Source organism: Triticum urartu, chromosome 1 (genome assembly GCF_003073215.2).
Source record: "Triticum urartu cultivar G1812 chromosome 1, Tu2.1, whole genome shotgun sequence".
Lineage (NCBI taxonomy): Eukaryota > Viridiplantae > Streptophyta > Magnoliopsida > Poales > Poaceae > Triticum > Triticum urartu.
Genome location: NC_053022.1, coordinates 111,263,584 through 111,278,664, shown reverse-complemented (window position 1 = coordinate 111,278,664; position 15,081 = coordinate 111,263,584).

Here is a 15,081-nt window from a genome sequence, read left to right as displayed (position 1 = left end):
AAATTGAACCTGTTGTTGATCTTGATAACCCACAATCAAAGAATCAACACTATGATAAGAAAGACTTTGTTGCTAGGAAACATGGTAAAGAAAGAGAACCTTGGGTTCAGAAACCCATGCCTTTTCCTCCCAAACCATCCAAGAAAAAGGATGATGAGGATTTTGAACGCTTTGCTGAAATGATTAGACCTATATTTTTGGGTATGTGATTGACTGATATGCTTAAAATGAATCCTTATGCTAAGTACATGAAAGATATTGTTACAAATAAAAGAAAGATAACAGAAGCTGAAATTTCCACCATGCTTGCTAATTATACTTTTAAGGGTGGAATACCAAAGAAACTTGGAGATCCAGGAGTACCTACTATACCATGCTCCATTAAAAGAAACTATGTTAAAACTGCTTTATGTGATCTTGGAGCCGATGTTAGTGTTATGCCTCTCTCTTTATATCGTAGAATTGATTTGAATAAGTTGACACCTACTGAAATATCTTTGCAAATGGCTGATAAATCAACTGCTATACCTGTCGGTATTTGTGAGGATGTGCCTGTTGTGGTTGCAAACGTTACTATTTTAACAGACTTTGTTATGCTTGATATTCCCGAGGATGATAGTATGTCTATTATTCTTGGAAGACCTTTTCTTAATATTGCAGGGGCTGTTATTTATTGCAACAAAGGCAATGTCACTTTTCATGTTAATGGTAATGAGCATACGGTACACTTTCCAAGAAAACAACCTCAAGTTCATAGTATCAATTCTATCGGAAAAATCCATCGATTATATTTGGAGGTTTTGAATTTCCTCTTCCTACTGTCAAGAAGAAATATGATATACTTATTATTGGGGATGTGCATATCCCTGTTGAGGTAACCTAGTGTTATTCGAAATTTCTCCAGTTTCATGTTAATCGGAATGGGTTTGTTAACAAGACTTGATCAACCTTGTTAGTGGATTCCTTTTGACGAGCATGAGATGGATGAAACTAGAAGCACAACCCTCTGTACCCTTTCTATACTTTCTGTTATTTAGTTGAAATAAAACAAAATAAATAATTCTCTGTCTATTATTTGATTATCTGTGCAATATAAAAATACCTCGAAAATAAAAGTTCTCCAAATGCCCTGAAAATTAAATATGATTTTTTATAGAACATTTGAGGATTTATGGAACAAAGAACACATCAGGGGGGCCAACCACCTTGCCACGAGGGTGGAGGGCGCGCCCACCCCCCTAGGGCGCGCCCCCTGCCTCGTGGGCCCACGGTGGCCCTCCTCCACTTATTCTTTCAGCCACACACTTCATCTTCCTCCCCCAAACACGAAAAACCAACTCAAACCCGAGTCCAAGCTCGTTTTGCTGCCATTTTCGATCTCCTTGCTCAAAGCACCTCTCACAAAACTGCTTGGGGAGATTGTTCCTTGGTATGTGACTCCTCCATTGGTCCAATTAGTTTTTGTTCTAGTGCTTTATTCATTGCAAATTTTTGCTGCTTAGGTGACCCTGTTCTTGAGCTTGCATGTCAAATTTATATGGTCAAAAGTAGTTTTAATGCTTGATATAGGCCCTAGGCACTTGTAGGAGTAGTTGTTATCAATATTATTGAGTTTGGTTTACTTTTATTTTGAAGTTACTAAAAATTTCAGAATTTTTCAGAAAATGATGAGGAGATTATTGAGGGGCTCATCGAGCCAAAGCTCGAAGGAAAAGGCACCGAAGCCTAAGTATAATTTGCCATGCACCACGGAGGTTCGGGTGTGTGAATGGCCTTCCGAGGATTTCTTAAGAGCAGCCGGGATTTATGAAGATTTTCACGAGTTGGCTCATAATGCAGGCCTCACCGCTTTCCTCCACGACCAATGCAATCAGTATCTCTTACTCACAAATACCTTTGTGCAAAACTTTCATTTTTATTCTAGGAACTCACCACCTACGGTGGAGTTTCATTTATATGATGAGCATAAGGAGATGTCACTTTATGATTTCTGTCGGATTTTTTTAGTCTCTTTTGGGGGCAAGACAGAAGAACCGCATCATGATGATGTGGAGGGATTTATTAATACTATCACTATAGGGGAAACTAGGAAGGTTTCCGATGCACGAATTACTACCATACATTTTCCTGTCTTACGTTACTTTGCATTATTTGCTAGTCGTTTCTTAATTGGTCACGGAAACTGTGGAAACCTTAGTATCCCTGATATTATTATTTTTCTCCAAGGTTTATACAGTGATAACACTTTTAGTATGGGCGGCATCATTGCTAGACGGTTAAGTATGAACCGTACTAAGGGTCCCATCTTTGGAGGCATCTATGCTACACTCCTAGCTGCACATTTTAACATACCTATTAGGCATGCTGAGAAGGAAGAAAAAGTGTTGCCTCGTGTTTATTTAGATTATAAAAGTATGGTGGCACATGATTTTATTGTTAAGAATAGTGCAGGAGAGCTTAAATATCAATTGTTCTTTAATAAACATCATCCTGAGACTATTACCTTGCCTGCTCCTGATTTGTTTGATTTGACTGTAGGCAAGTACCTTGTTCCGTTGACGGCTATCCACACCTACCGGAACCCTGCACCAGCCGAGGAGCCAGAACCGGAACCACAATTTGATCCTTCACGACAGTCTAACTATTAGTGGGATCCGGAGATGATTGCCAGCCAGTGGCAATCGGAGCCTTCTTCTTCCTCATCACAGTATGACCCCAACAACTATTATTATGGATATCAGCCAGGCCAGCCATGGCCATAGACCAACTTAGGCCAAAAGCCTAAGCTTGGGGGAGTACGTATTTCTCACCGACATTACATTTATGTTCACACACACTCATTGCTAGATGTCGGTGCTCATACTTTTTCATTGTATCATCCATGCTAGTTTATTTTATTTTATGCTTTCTTCTTGTGTGTTTAATAAACCTTAAGAAAACCAAAAAAATTAGTTGTAGCTTTTAATTAATTTACTTTCCATGCTTGTAGTAGTAATTAAAAAGAAAACCCAAAAATATTTCCCGTTCTTCTTTTGCTTGTTGGGAGCTTTCCCGTGTAAATAGTTTTATTTCTTTTCTTTTCTTTGGGGGTCAGTAGGAGAAGACCATGATTAAATTGTTGAAGTGGCTCTTATATGTATTATTGTTTATCTGACAAAAGAGCCCATATTGCCTTGTCTTCTCCTGTTTATTGAATGCTCGCAGATTCCAGCTTAGTCCAATGCACGTGCACTCTTATTATTATTCACATCATTCGTTCGTGCAAGTGAAAGGCAATTATGATGATATATGATGGACTGACTGAGATAAGAAAAGCTGGTATGAACTCGACCTCTTTTGTTTTTGTAAATATGATGAGTTCATCGTTCTTGATTCAGCTTGTTATGAATAAACATGTTTGCAATGACAATTAGAGATCATAGTTGCTTGTGCCATGCTTGATTAGCTATGAGTTATAATAATTTACCTTGCGTGCCAACATGCTATTAAAATGGTTATGATGTGGTATGATAGGGTGGTATCCTCCTCTGAATGATTTAAGCGACTTGACTTGGCACATGTTCACGCATGTAGTTGAAACAAATCAACATAGCCTTCACGATATTTATGTTCATGGTGGATTATATCCTACTCATGCTTGCATCCAATGTTTATTAATTTTAATTCATGTACATGGCTGTTGTCGCTCTCTAGTTGGTCGCTTCCTAGTCTTTTGCTAGCCTTCACCTGTACTAAGCGGGAATACTGCTTGTGCATCCAAACTCCTTGAACCCCAAAGTTATTCCACATGAGTCCACTATACCTTCCTATATGCGGTACCTACCTGCCGTTCCAAGTAAATTTGTATGTGCCAAACTCTAAACCTTCAAATAATCATCATGTTTTGTATGCTCGAACAGCTCATGTATCAACTAGGGCTGTCTGCATCTTCCATGTTAGGCGAGTTATTCTCAAGAGGAGTGGACTCCGCTCCTCACTCACGAGATAAAGGGATGGTCACCGGGGTGCCCAGTCCCATGCTTTATGCAAACTAAATCAAAATAATTGCAAACAAAACTCCCCCTAGGACCTGATGTATGTTGGAGGCACTCGTTGTTTCGAGCAAGGCATGGATTGATGTTTGTTGGTGGAGGGGGAGTATAAACTTTACCATTCTGTTTGGGAACTGCCTATAATGTGTGTAGCATGGAAGATATCGCCATCTCTTGGTTGTTATGTTGACAATGAAAGTATACCGCTCAAAATGTTATTCACCTCTATTTCAAAACCGAGCTCTGGCAACTCTACAAATCCCTGCTTCCCTCTGCGAAGGGCCTATCCATTTACTTTTATGTTGAGTCATCACCCTCTTATCAAAAAGCACTAGCTGGAGAGCGCAGCTGTCATTTGCATTCATTATTGTTAGTTTACATTGGGTATGACTATGATTGGATCTCTTTTACCATGAATTACAATGTCTAGTCGGTCCTTGATCTTTAAAGGTGCTCTGCATTTATGTTTTGCGGTCTCAGAAAGGGCTAGCGAGATATCGTCTTGTTATATCATATTATGATTGTTTTGAGAAAGTGTTGTCATCCGAGATTTATTATTATGGCTTGCTAGTTGATTATGTTATTGATATGAGTAATCATGAGACCTGAAAATTATTGCAAATGTGGTTAGTTATAATCTTTGCTGAAAACTTGAATGCTAGCTTGACATATTTACAACAACAAGAGCAAACAGAGTTTGTAAAAGTTTTTCTTTATTTCTTTCAGTTTGTCAACTGAATTGCTTGAGGACAAGCAAGGGTTTAAGCTTGGGGGAGTTGATATGTCTCCATCGTATCTACTTTTCCAAACACTTTTGCCCTTGTTTTGTACTCTAACTTGTATGATTTGAATGGAACTAACCCAGACTGACGTTGTTTTTAGCAGAATTGCCATGATGTTGTTTTATGTGTAGAAAACAAAAGTTCTCGGAATGACGTGAAACTCCACGGAATACCTTACAATAAATAATAAAAAATCCTCGCCAAAGATGAAGACCAGGGGGCCCACACCCTTCTCACGAGGGTGGGGAGCGCCCCCCCTAGGGCGCGCCCCCTACCTTGTGGGCCCCCGGGAGACCCCCCGACTCCAACTCCAACTCTATATAACTGCTTTCGGGGAGAAAAAAATAGAAGAGAAGAAATCATCGCGTTTTTGTACACGGAGCCGCCGCCAAGCCCAAAAACCTCTTGGGAGGGCTGATCTGGAGTCCATTCAGGGCTCCGGAGAGGGGGATTCATCGCCGTCGTCATCATCAACCATCCTCCATCACCAATTTCATGATGCTCACCGCCGTGCGTGAGTAATTCCATCGTAGGCTTGCTGGACGGTGATGGGTTGGATGACATTCACCATGTAATCGAGTTAGTTTTGTTAGGGTTTGATCCCTAGTATCCACTATGTTCTGAGATTGATGTTGCTATGACTTTGCTATGCTTAATGCTTGTCACTAGGGCCCGAGTGCCATGATTTCAGATCTGAACCTATTATGTTTTCATCAATATGTGAGAGTTCTAGATCCTATCTTGCAAGTCTATAGTCACCTATTATGTGTTATGATCCGTTAACCCTGAAGTGACAATAATCAGAATACTTACCGGTGATGACCGTAGTTTGAGGAGTTCATGTATTCACTATGTGCTAATCCTTTGTTCTGGTTCTCTATTAAAAGGAGGCCTTAATATCCCTTAGTTTCCGTAAGGACCCCGCTGCCATGGGAGGGTAGGACAAAAGATGTCATGCAAGTTCTTTTCCATAAGCATGTATGACTATATTCGGAATACATGCCTACATTACATTGACGAATTGGAGCTAGTTCTGTGTCACCCTATGTTATGACTGTTACATGATGAACCGCATCCGGCATAATTATCCATCATTGATCCGATGCCTACAAGCTTTCCATATACTGGTTTACGCTTATTTACTTTCCCATTGCTATTGTTATAATCACTACAAAACACCAAAAACATTACTTTGCTTTCATTACTCTTTTGTTACCGTTACCATCACTATCATATTACTTTGCTACTAAACACTTTGTTGCAGATACTAAGTTTCCAGGTGTGGTTGAATTGACAACTCAGCTGCTAATACTTGAGAATATTCTTTGGCTCCCCTTGTGTCGAATCAATAAATTTGGGTTGAATACTCTACCCTCGAAAGCTGTTGCGATCCCCTATACTTGTGGGTTATCAGCTGTTCGTCAAAGTGATGGACAACGACCTCGCGGGCCCACAGAAAGCGTCACACGCGAGTATCGAGTGTCGTGTAGGACAACCATCGACTGCATTTGGCCAAAACATTTATGTATGACAGGGTTGTGTAATGTTTTAAATAATGATTCACGACTCTGATGTGGTACCGGCCTGCCTAACAAAACGGCCAACCTAGACGGTGGCTCACAACTCGTAGTGTACTGCGAGCCACCCGCCACCCCGAGACGCACACACCCACACACACACACTGCGAATCTACCGCAACTATGATGCATGTTAAATTAATTATCCTGTGGTGAGCATACATGTTACCAAAGGAGGGACGTTTTATTCAAAAAAATCACAGAGATCATTAAGACGTTTTAGTACATTGATTGATTGATTTTCTATGGGTATAATGTGCAAAAATCAAATTTGAGCTACATGCACACGTGACAGTGCACCTAAATGGATTGCAAAAACACATGTGTCTCACTGGGTGCATGTTTACTCCCCGTGCAACAAATTTCAAACATTGAGAATCTTGATTTTTAAATTCTAGTACATCCAAACTTATTTGAAGTTCATGAAACTTATCGTGTTGTCATATGGACACCAATAAAAGTGGCATTGTACTTTTTTTGTCAAATTTGAGACCATTTGATGTAATCTTTATCTAATTACATATGGGAGATTATTAACAACTGGGAACCAATATCCCAAACGGATTATTTATTCGAACCATGAGCGTTAGACCAACAATGGATACGTGCCATGCATCGGTTAAGAAATAAAGCGGCAGCATTAATAATCCAAATAGAAAAACAATATATGTGCCGTCGTGCGAACCGTGTGCGGTGCAAGCAGGCGTGAGTTGACAGGGCACGTCCGCCGCGCAGGCATAAGGGGAGGCGTGCATGCAGGTGTGTGAATTGACGGAGGCGTGCTCGCTGCGCAGTGTCATCAGGGGGCGTGCGAGTAGATGTGTGAAATTTTAGTAGGCATGCCAGCAGTCCGGTGCACAGGCTCACTGGGAGGCGAGCCATCGGTTTGACCGCCGCCCACTTCTCTCCTACAACTCCCACAACTCCATATTAATGGTGTGCCCAAGCGGTCGCACCCCCCATCCTCACTACGCACACACAATCCTCTCTCTCCGCTTGCATCCTCGATGCCGCTCTTAGTCCTCAAAGCCGTCAGTGTATGAGGATGCCACCGATGCACCACATCGGAGGGCGTGGCGACACCGGGGCTGCTAAAGCACCGGAGCATGTCGTGGAGATTGATACGTCTCCAACGTATCTATAATTTTTTATTGTTCCATGCTATATTATATCCTGTTTTGGACATTATTGGGCTTTATTATACACTTTTATATTATTTTTGGGACTAACCTATTAACTGGAGGCCCAGCCCAGAATTGTTGTCTTTTCCCTATTTTAGGGTTTCGCGAAAAAAGAATATCAAACAGAGTCCAAATGGAATGAAACCTTCGGGAACATGATTTTCGGAACGAACATGATCCAGAGGACTTGGACCCTACATCAAGCAATCAACGAGGAAGGCACGAGGTTGGGGGCGCGCCTACCCCCCCCCCTAGGCACGCCCTCCACCCTTGTGGGGCCCACGTTGCTCCACGGACGTACTCCTTCCTCCTATATATACCTACGTACCCCCAAACTACCAGATACGGAGCCAAAACCCTAATTCCACTGCCGTAACTTTCTGTATCCATGAGATCCCATCTTGGGGCCTTTTCCGGAGCTCCGCCGGAGGGGGCATCGATCACGGAGGGCTTCTACATCAACACCATAGCCTCTCCGATGAAGTGTGAGTAGTTTACTTCAGACCTACGGGTCCATAGTTATTAGCTAGATGGCTTCTTCTCTCTTTTTGGATCTCAATACAAAGTTCTCCCCCTCTCTTGTGGAGATCTATTTGATGTAATCTTCTTTTGCGGTGTGTTTGTTGAGATCGATGACTTGTGGGTTTATGATCAAGTTTATCTATGAACAATATCTGAATCTTCTCTGAATTCTTTTATGTATGATTGGTTATCTTTGCAAGTCTCTTTGAATTATCAGTTTGGTTTGGCCTACTAGATTGATCTTTCTTGCAATGGGAGAAGTTCTTAGCTTTGGGTTCAATCTTGCGATGTCCTTTCCCAGTGACAGTAGTGGCAGCAAGGCACGTATTGTATTGTTGCCATCGAGGATAACAAGATGGGGTTTATTTCATATTGCATGAGTTTATCCCTCTACATCATGTCATCTTGCTTAAAGCGTTACTCTGTTCTCTTGAACTTAATACTCTAGATGCATGCTGGATAGCAGTCGATGTGTGGAGTAATAGTAGTAGATGCAGGCAGGAGTCATGTCTACTTGTCTCGGACGTGATGCCTATATACATGATCATACCTAGATATTCTCATAACTATGCTCAATTCTGTCAATTGCTCAACAGTAATTTGTTCACCCACCGTAATGCTTATGCTCTCGAGAGAAGCCTCTAGTGAAACCTATGGCCCCCGGGTCTATCTTCCATCATATTAATCTTCCAATACTTAGTTATTTCCATTGCCATTTATTTTACTTGCATCTTTCTTTCTCTTTATCATAAAAATACCAAAAATATTATCTTATCATATCTATTAGATCTCACTCTCGTAGGTGACTATGAAGGGATTGACAACCCCTTTATCGCGTCGGTTGCGAGGAGTTTATTTGTTTGTGTAGGTGTGAGGGACTCGTGCGTGGCCTCCTACTAGATTGATACCTTGGTTCTCAAAAACTGAGGGAAATACTTACGCTACTTTGCTGCATCACCCTTTCCTCTTCAAGGGAAAACCAACGTAGTGCTCAAGAGGTAGCAAGGAGGATTTCTAGCGCCGTTGCCGGGGAGTCTACGCAAAAGTCAACATACCAAGTACCCATCACAAACCCTTATCTCCCGCATTACATTATTTTCCATTTGCCTCTCGTTTTCCTCTCCGCCACTTCACCCTTGCCGTTTTATTTGCCCTCTCTTCCTCCATCCTCCCTCTCTTTCTCTATTCGCCTCTTTTTGCCCATTTCTTGTTTGCTTGTGTGTCGGATTGCCTGCTTGTCGTTATGGCTAGTCCCATATCTTCTCTGTTGTCCCCCAAAAATGAAGTTCTTAATTTTAAGCAAAGGTAAGGAGAAAACCTAAAAGACGCTTGGTATAGAATTTGCAATGCTCAAAATGGATCTACCAGGAAGCAATCTACTTCTATTCTTCTCCGCAATTTTTATGTAGGTGCCATTGCTTGGCACAGATATGTCCTTGATACCATTACCAGAGGGGATTTCTTGGGTAGCCACACTTTTGATTCCTATAATGCTATGATAGATTTGTTTGGCTCACCCCCTCTTTTGGTTAATGGAACTATGTTAACTTTGGAGCATGTAATGCAAAAACTTGAAATTATTGAAAATAAAGTTCCTACCGTAGAGTTAATTGAAAATTTGGATAAAAAGATCCACAACCAAATTACTCAATATGGATCTAAAGTAGGAGTCACTTTGAAAAATATTAAGGAGAAGGAACCCATAGTTAATGAAAGAATAAATCATGATTCCACTAGAATCGATAAACTTGAGGGTATCATTACCAACTTGGGAACCTGTTTTCTTCTGTAAAGAATACTCCAAGTCCTCCAACTAAAATTGCCAAGTTATGTATGTTCCTAAAAATAAAGGTGAATCCTCTAGCAAAGAAACTGCGGATCTCAAATCTATAAGTATTCATCCTAATATTTTTGCTATCATTAAGGAACCATTTTCTACTAATGATTTTTTTGATTTTGTGCCTAGAAGTTTGATTATTGATAAAAGTAAAGAAACTCCTAAAGGTTATAGATGTCTCATTAAACGATTACCAACTAAAAATACCTAGATCAATCTTCGCTTTTATGCCTAGCTAGGGGCGTTAAACGATAGCGCTTGTTGGGAGGCAACCCAGTTTTATTTTTATTACTTGCTTTTTGCTCCTGTTTAGTAATAAATAATTTATATAGACTCTGTTTTGGTCGTGTTTTTTGTGTTTAATTAGTGTTTGTGCCAAGTAGAACCGTTGGGAAGACTTGGGGAAAGTCTTTTTAGTCTTGCTGTAAAAAACAGAAACTTTAGCGCTCACGAGAACTGCTGATATTTTTATTTGGGAAGTTATATTTAGTTAATTATTTTTGTAGATGATTAATAGATAAATTCCTCACGTCCAGCAATTTATTTTAGAATTTTTGGGGTTCCAGATCTTGCGTTAGCTGCAGATTACTACAGACTGTTCTGTTTTTGACAGATTCTGTTTTCCGTGTGTTGTTTGCTTATTTTGATGAATCTATAACTAGTAAAATAGTTTATAAACCATAGAGAAGTTGGAATACAGTAGGTTTAACACCAATATAAATAAATAATGAATTCATTACAGTACCTTGAAGTGGTGTTTTGTTTTCTTTTGCTAACGGAGCTCACGAGATTTTCTACTTTAAGTTTTGTGTTGTGAAGTTTTCAAGTTTTGGGTAAAGATTTGATGGATTATGGAACAAGGAGTGGCAAGAGCCTAAGCTTGGGGATGCCCATGGCACCCCCAAGATAATCTAAGGACACCTAAAAGTCAAAGCTTGGGGATGCCCCGGATGGCATCCCCTCTTTCGTCTACTTTCATCGGTAACTTTACTTGGAGCTATATTTTTATTTACCACATGATATGTTTTTTGCTTGGAATGTCTTGTATTATTTGAGTCTTTATTGTTAGTTTTCCACAATCATCCTTTCTGTACACACCTTTTGAGAGAGACACACATGATTTGGAAATTGTTAGAATACTCTATGTGCTTCACTTATATATTTTGAGTTATATAGTTTTTGCTCTAGTGCTTCACTTATATCTTTTAGAGCACGTTAGTGGATTTGTTTTATAGAAACAATTTTTCTATCATGCTTCACTTACATTATTTTGAGAGTCCTACAAAACAGCATGGTGAATTGCTTTAATTATGTTAGGCATTCAAGATTAATAATAAAATTCTCTTATGAGTGTGTTGAATACTATGAGAAGTTTGATACTTGATAATTGTTTTGAGATATGGAGATGGTGATATTAGAGTCATGCTAGTTGAGTAGTTGTGAATTTGAGAAATACTTGTGTTAAAGTTTGTGATTCCGTAGCATGCACGCATGGTGAACCGTTATGTGATGAAGTCGGAGCATGATTTATTTATTGATTGTCTTCCTTGTGAGTGGCGGTCGGGGACGAGCGATGGTCTTTTCCTACCAATCTATCCCCCTAGGAGCATGTGCATAATACTTTGCTTTGATAACTTGTAGATATTTGCAATAAATATACGAGTTCTTTATGACTAATGTTGAGTCCATGGATCATACGCACTCTCACCCTTCCATCATTGCTAGCCTCTCTAATACCGCACACCTTTCGCGGGTATCATACACCCACCATATACCTTCCTCAAAACAGACACCATACCTACCTATCATGGCATTTCCATAGCCATTCCGAGATATATTGCCATGCAACTTTCCACCGTTCCGTTATTATGACATGCTCCATCATTGTCATATTGCTTCGCATGATCATGTAGTTGACCTTGTATTTGTGGCAAAGCCACCGTTCATAATTTTTTCATACATGTCACTCTTGATTCATTGCATATCCGGGTACACCGCCGGAGGCATTCACATAGAGTCATATTTTGTTCTAAGTATTGAGTTGTAATTGTTGAAGTTGTAAGTAAATAAAAAAGTGTGATGATCATCATTTTTAGAGCATTGTCCCAAGTGAGGAAAGGATGATGGAGACTATGATTCCCCCACAAGTCAGGATGAGACTCCGAAATAAATAAATAAAAATAAAAAAGAGGCCATAAAAAATAGAGAAAAGACCAAAATAAAAAAATGATGAGAGAAAAAGAGAGAAGGGACAATGCTACTATCCTTTTACCACACTTGTGCTTCAAAGTAGCACCAAGATCTTCATAGAGAGTCTCCTATGTTATCACTTCCATATACTAGTGGGAATTTTTCATTATAGAACTTGGCTTGTATATTCCAATGATGGGCTTCCTCAAAATTCCCTAGGTCTTCATGAGCAAGCGGGTTGGATGCACACCCACTTAGTTCTTTTTGTTGAGCTTTCATATACTTATAGCTCTAGTGCAACCGTTGCATGGCAATCCCTACTCACTCACATTTATATCTATTAATGGGAATCTCCATAGCCCGTTGATACGCCTAGTTGATGTGAGACTATCTTCCCCCTTTTTGTCTCCTCCACAACCACCATTCTATTCCACCTATAGTGATATCTCCATGGCTCACGCTCATGTATTGTGTGAAGATTGAAAAAGTTTGAGAACACCAAAAGTATGAAACAATTTCTTGGCTTTTTTATCAGGGTTGTGCATGATTTAAATACTTTATGTGGTGAAGATGGATTATAGCCAGACTATATGATTTTGTAGGGATAACTTTCTTTGGCCATGTTATTTTGAAGAGACATAATTGCTTAGTTAGTATGCTTGAAGTATTATTATTTCTATGTCAATATTGAACTTTTGTCTTGAATATTTCGGATCTGAATATTCATACCACAATTAAGAAGAATTACATTGAAATTATGCCAAGTAGCATTCCACATCAAAAATTCTGTTTTTATCATTTACCAACTCGAGGACGAGCAGGAGTTAAGCTTGGGGATGCTTGATACGTCTCCAACGTATCTATAATTTTTTATTGTTCCATGCTATATTATATCCTGTTTTGGACATTATTGGGCTTTATTATACAGTTTTATATTATTTTTGAGACTAACCTATTAACCGGAGACCCAGCCCAGAATTGTTGTTTTTTGCCTATTTTAGGGTTTCGCAGAAAAAGAATATCAAACGGAGTCCAAATGGAATGAAACCTTCAGGAATGTGATTTTCGGAACGAACATGATCCAGAGGACTTGGACCCTACGTCAAGCAATCAATGAGGAAGGTACGAGGTAGGGGGCGCGCCTACCCCCCCCCCCCCAGGCGCGCCCTCCACCCTCGTGGGGCCCACGTTGCTCCACCGACGTACTCCTTCCTCCTATATATACCTACGTACCCTCAAACTACCAGATACGGAGCCAAAACCCTAATTCCACTGCCGTAACTTCCTGTATCCACGAGATCCCATCTTGGGGCCTTTTCCAGAGCTCCGTCGGAGGGGGCATCGATCACGGAGGGCTTCTACATCAACACCATAGCCTCTCCGATGAAGTTTGAGTAGTTTAATTCAGACCTACTGGTCCATAGTTATTAGCTAGATGGCTTCTTCTCTATTTTTGGATCTCAATACAAAGTTCTCCCCCTCTCTTGTGGAGATCTATTCGATGTAATCTTCTTTAGCGGTGTGTTTGTTGAGATCAATGAATTGTGGGTTTATGATCAAGTTTATCTATGAACAATATTTGAATCTTCTCTGAATTCTTTTATGTATGATTGGTTATCTTTGCAAGTCTCTTCGAATTATCAGTTTGGTTTGGCCTACTAGATTGATCTTTCTTGCAATGGGAGAAGTTCTTAGCTTTGGGTTCAATCTTGCGGTGTCCTTTCCCAGTGACAGTAGGGGCAGCAAGGCACGTATTGTATTGTTGACATCGAGGATAATAAGATGGGGTTTATATCATATTGCATGAGTTTATCCCTCTACATCATGTCATCTTGCTTAAAGCGTTACTCTGTTCTCTTGAACTGAATACTCTAGATGCATGCTGGATAGCGGTCGATGTGTGGAGTAATAGTAGTAGATGCAGGCAGGAGTCGGTCTACTTGTCTCGGACATGATGCCTATGTACATGATCATACCTAGATATTCTCATAACTATGCTCAATTCTGTCAATTTCTCAACAGTAATTTGTTCACCCACCGTAATACTTATGCTCTCGAGAGAAGCCTCGAGTGAAACCTATGGCCCCCGGGTCTATCTTCCATCATATTATTCTTCCAATACTTAGTTATTTCCTTTGCCATTTATTTTACTTGCATCTTTATTTCTCTTTATCATAAAAATACCGAAAATATTATCTTATCATATCTATCAGATCTCACTCTCGTAGGTGACCGTGAAGGGATTGACAACCCCTTTATCGCGTTGGTTGCAAGGAGTTTATTTGTTTGTGTAGGTGCGAGGGACTCGTGCGTGGCCTCCTACTGGATTGATACCTTGATTCTCAAAAACGGAGGGAAATAGTTATGCTACTTTGCTGCATCACCCTTTCCTCTTCAAGGAAAAAACCAACGCAATGCTCAAGAGGTAGCAGAGATGGAGACAGAGGTTGTCGTCACCGCCAACGAGTTATCACTGCACCCTGACATCGTCGACGGCGTCGAGCTTCCATAGCCGGAGGCGGAGTTCCACACCGACTCCAACGACCACTCCGGCGACGACTCCGACAACGATGGACAGCTGGTTAGTCATCTATACCCATTTATGTGTCAAATAGATCATAGGGTTTCTCTGGTTACTCCTGCCTCCCCCTTTTCGGAATAGAAATCCTATGGTTATGTTCTCCCAATCCATGAAATCTGAGTAATTTTAGTTAGATTCGTGTAGTGTATTGATTGTTTGAATGGTACAGGTGATAAGTGATTAGTTATTTCATCTGTGCAAATGATTTCTACTAGTAATCCGACTAGGGTTAGTGTTCATGCTAATAATTCCTAGTCAGGGCTTGACAATTGATTTTCAATGACCTACATATGTTTGTGCCATTATTTTCTTCAAGATTGGTCTATACATAGACGACTGTGCTTAAAAATCAAACCATAATCTCTGGATATGTATAAATA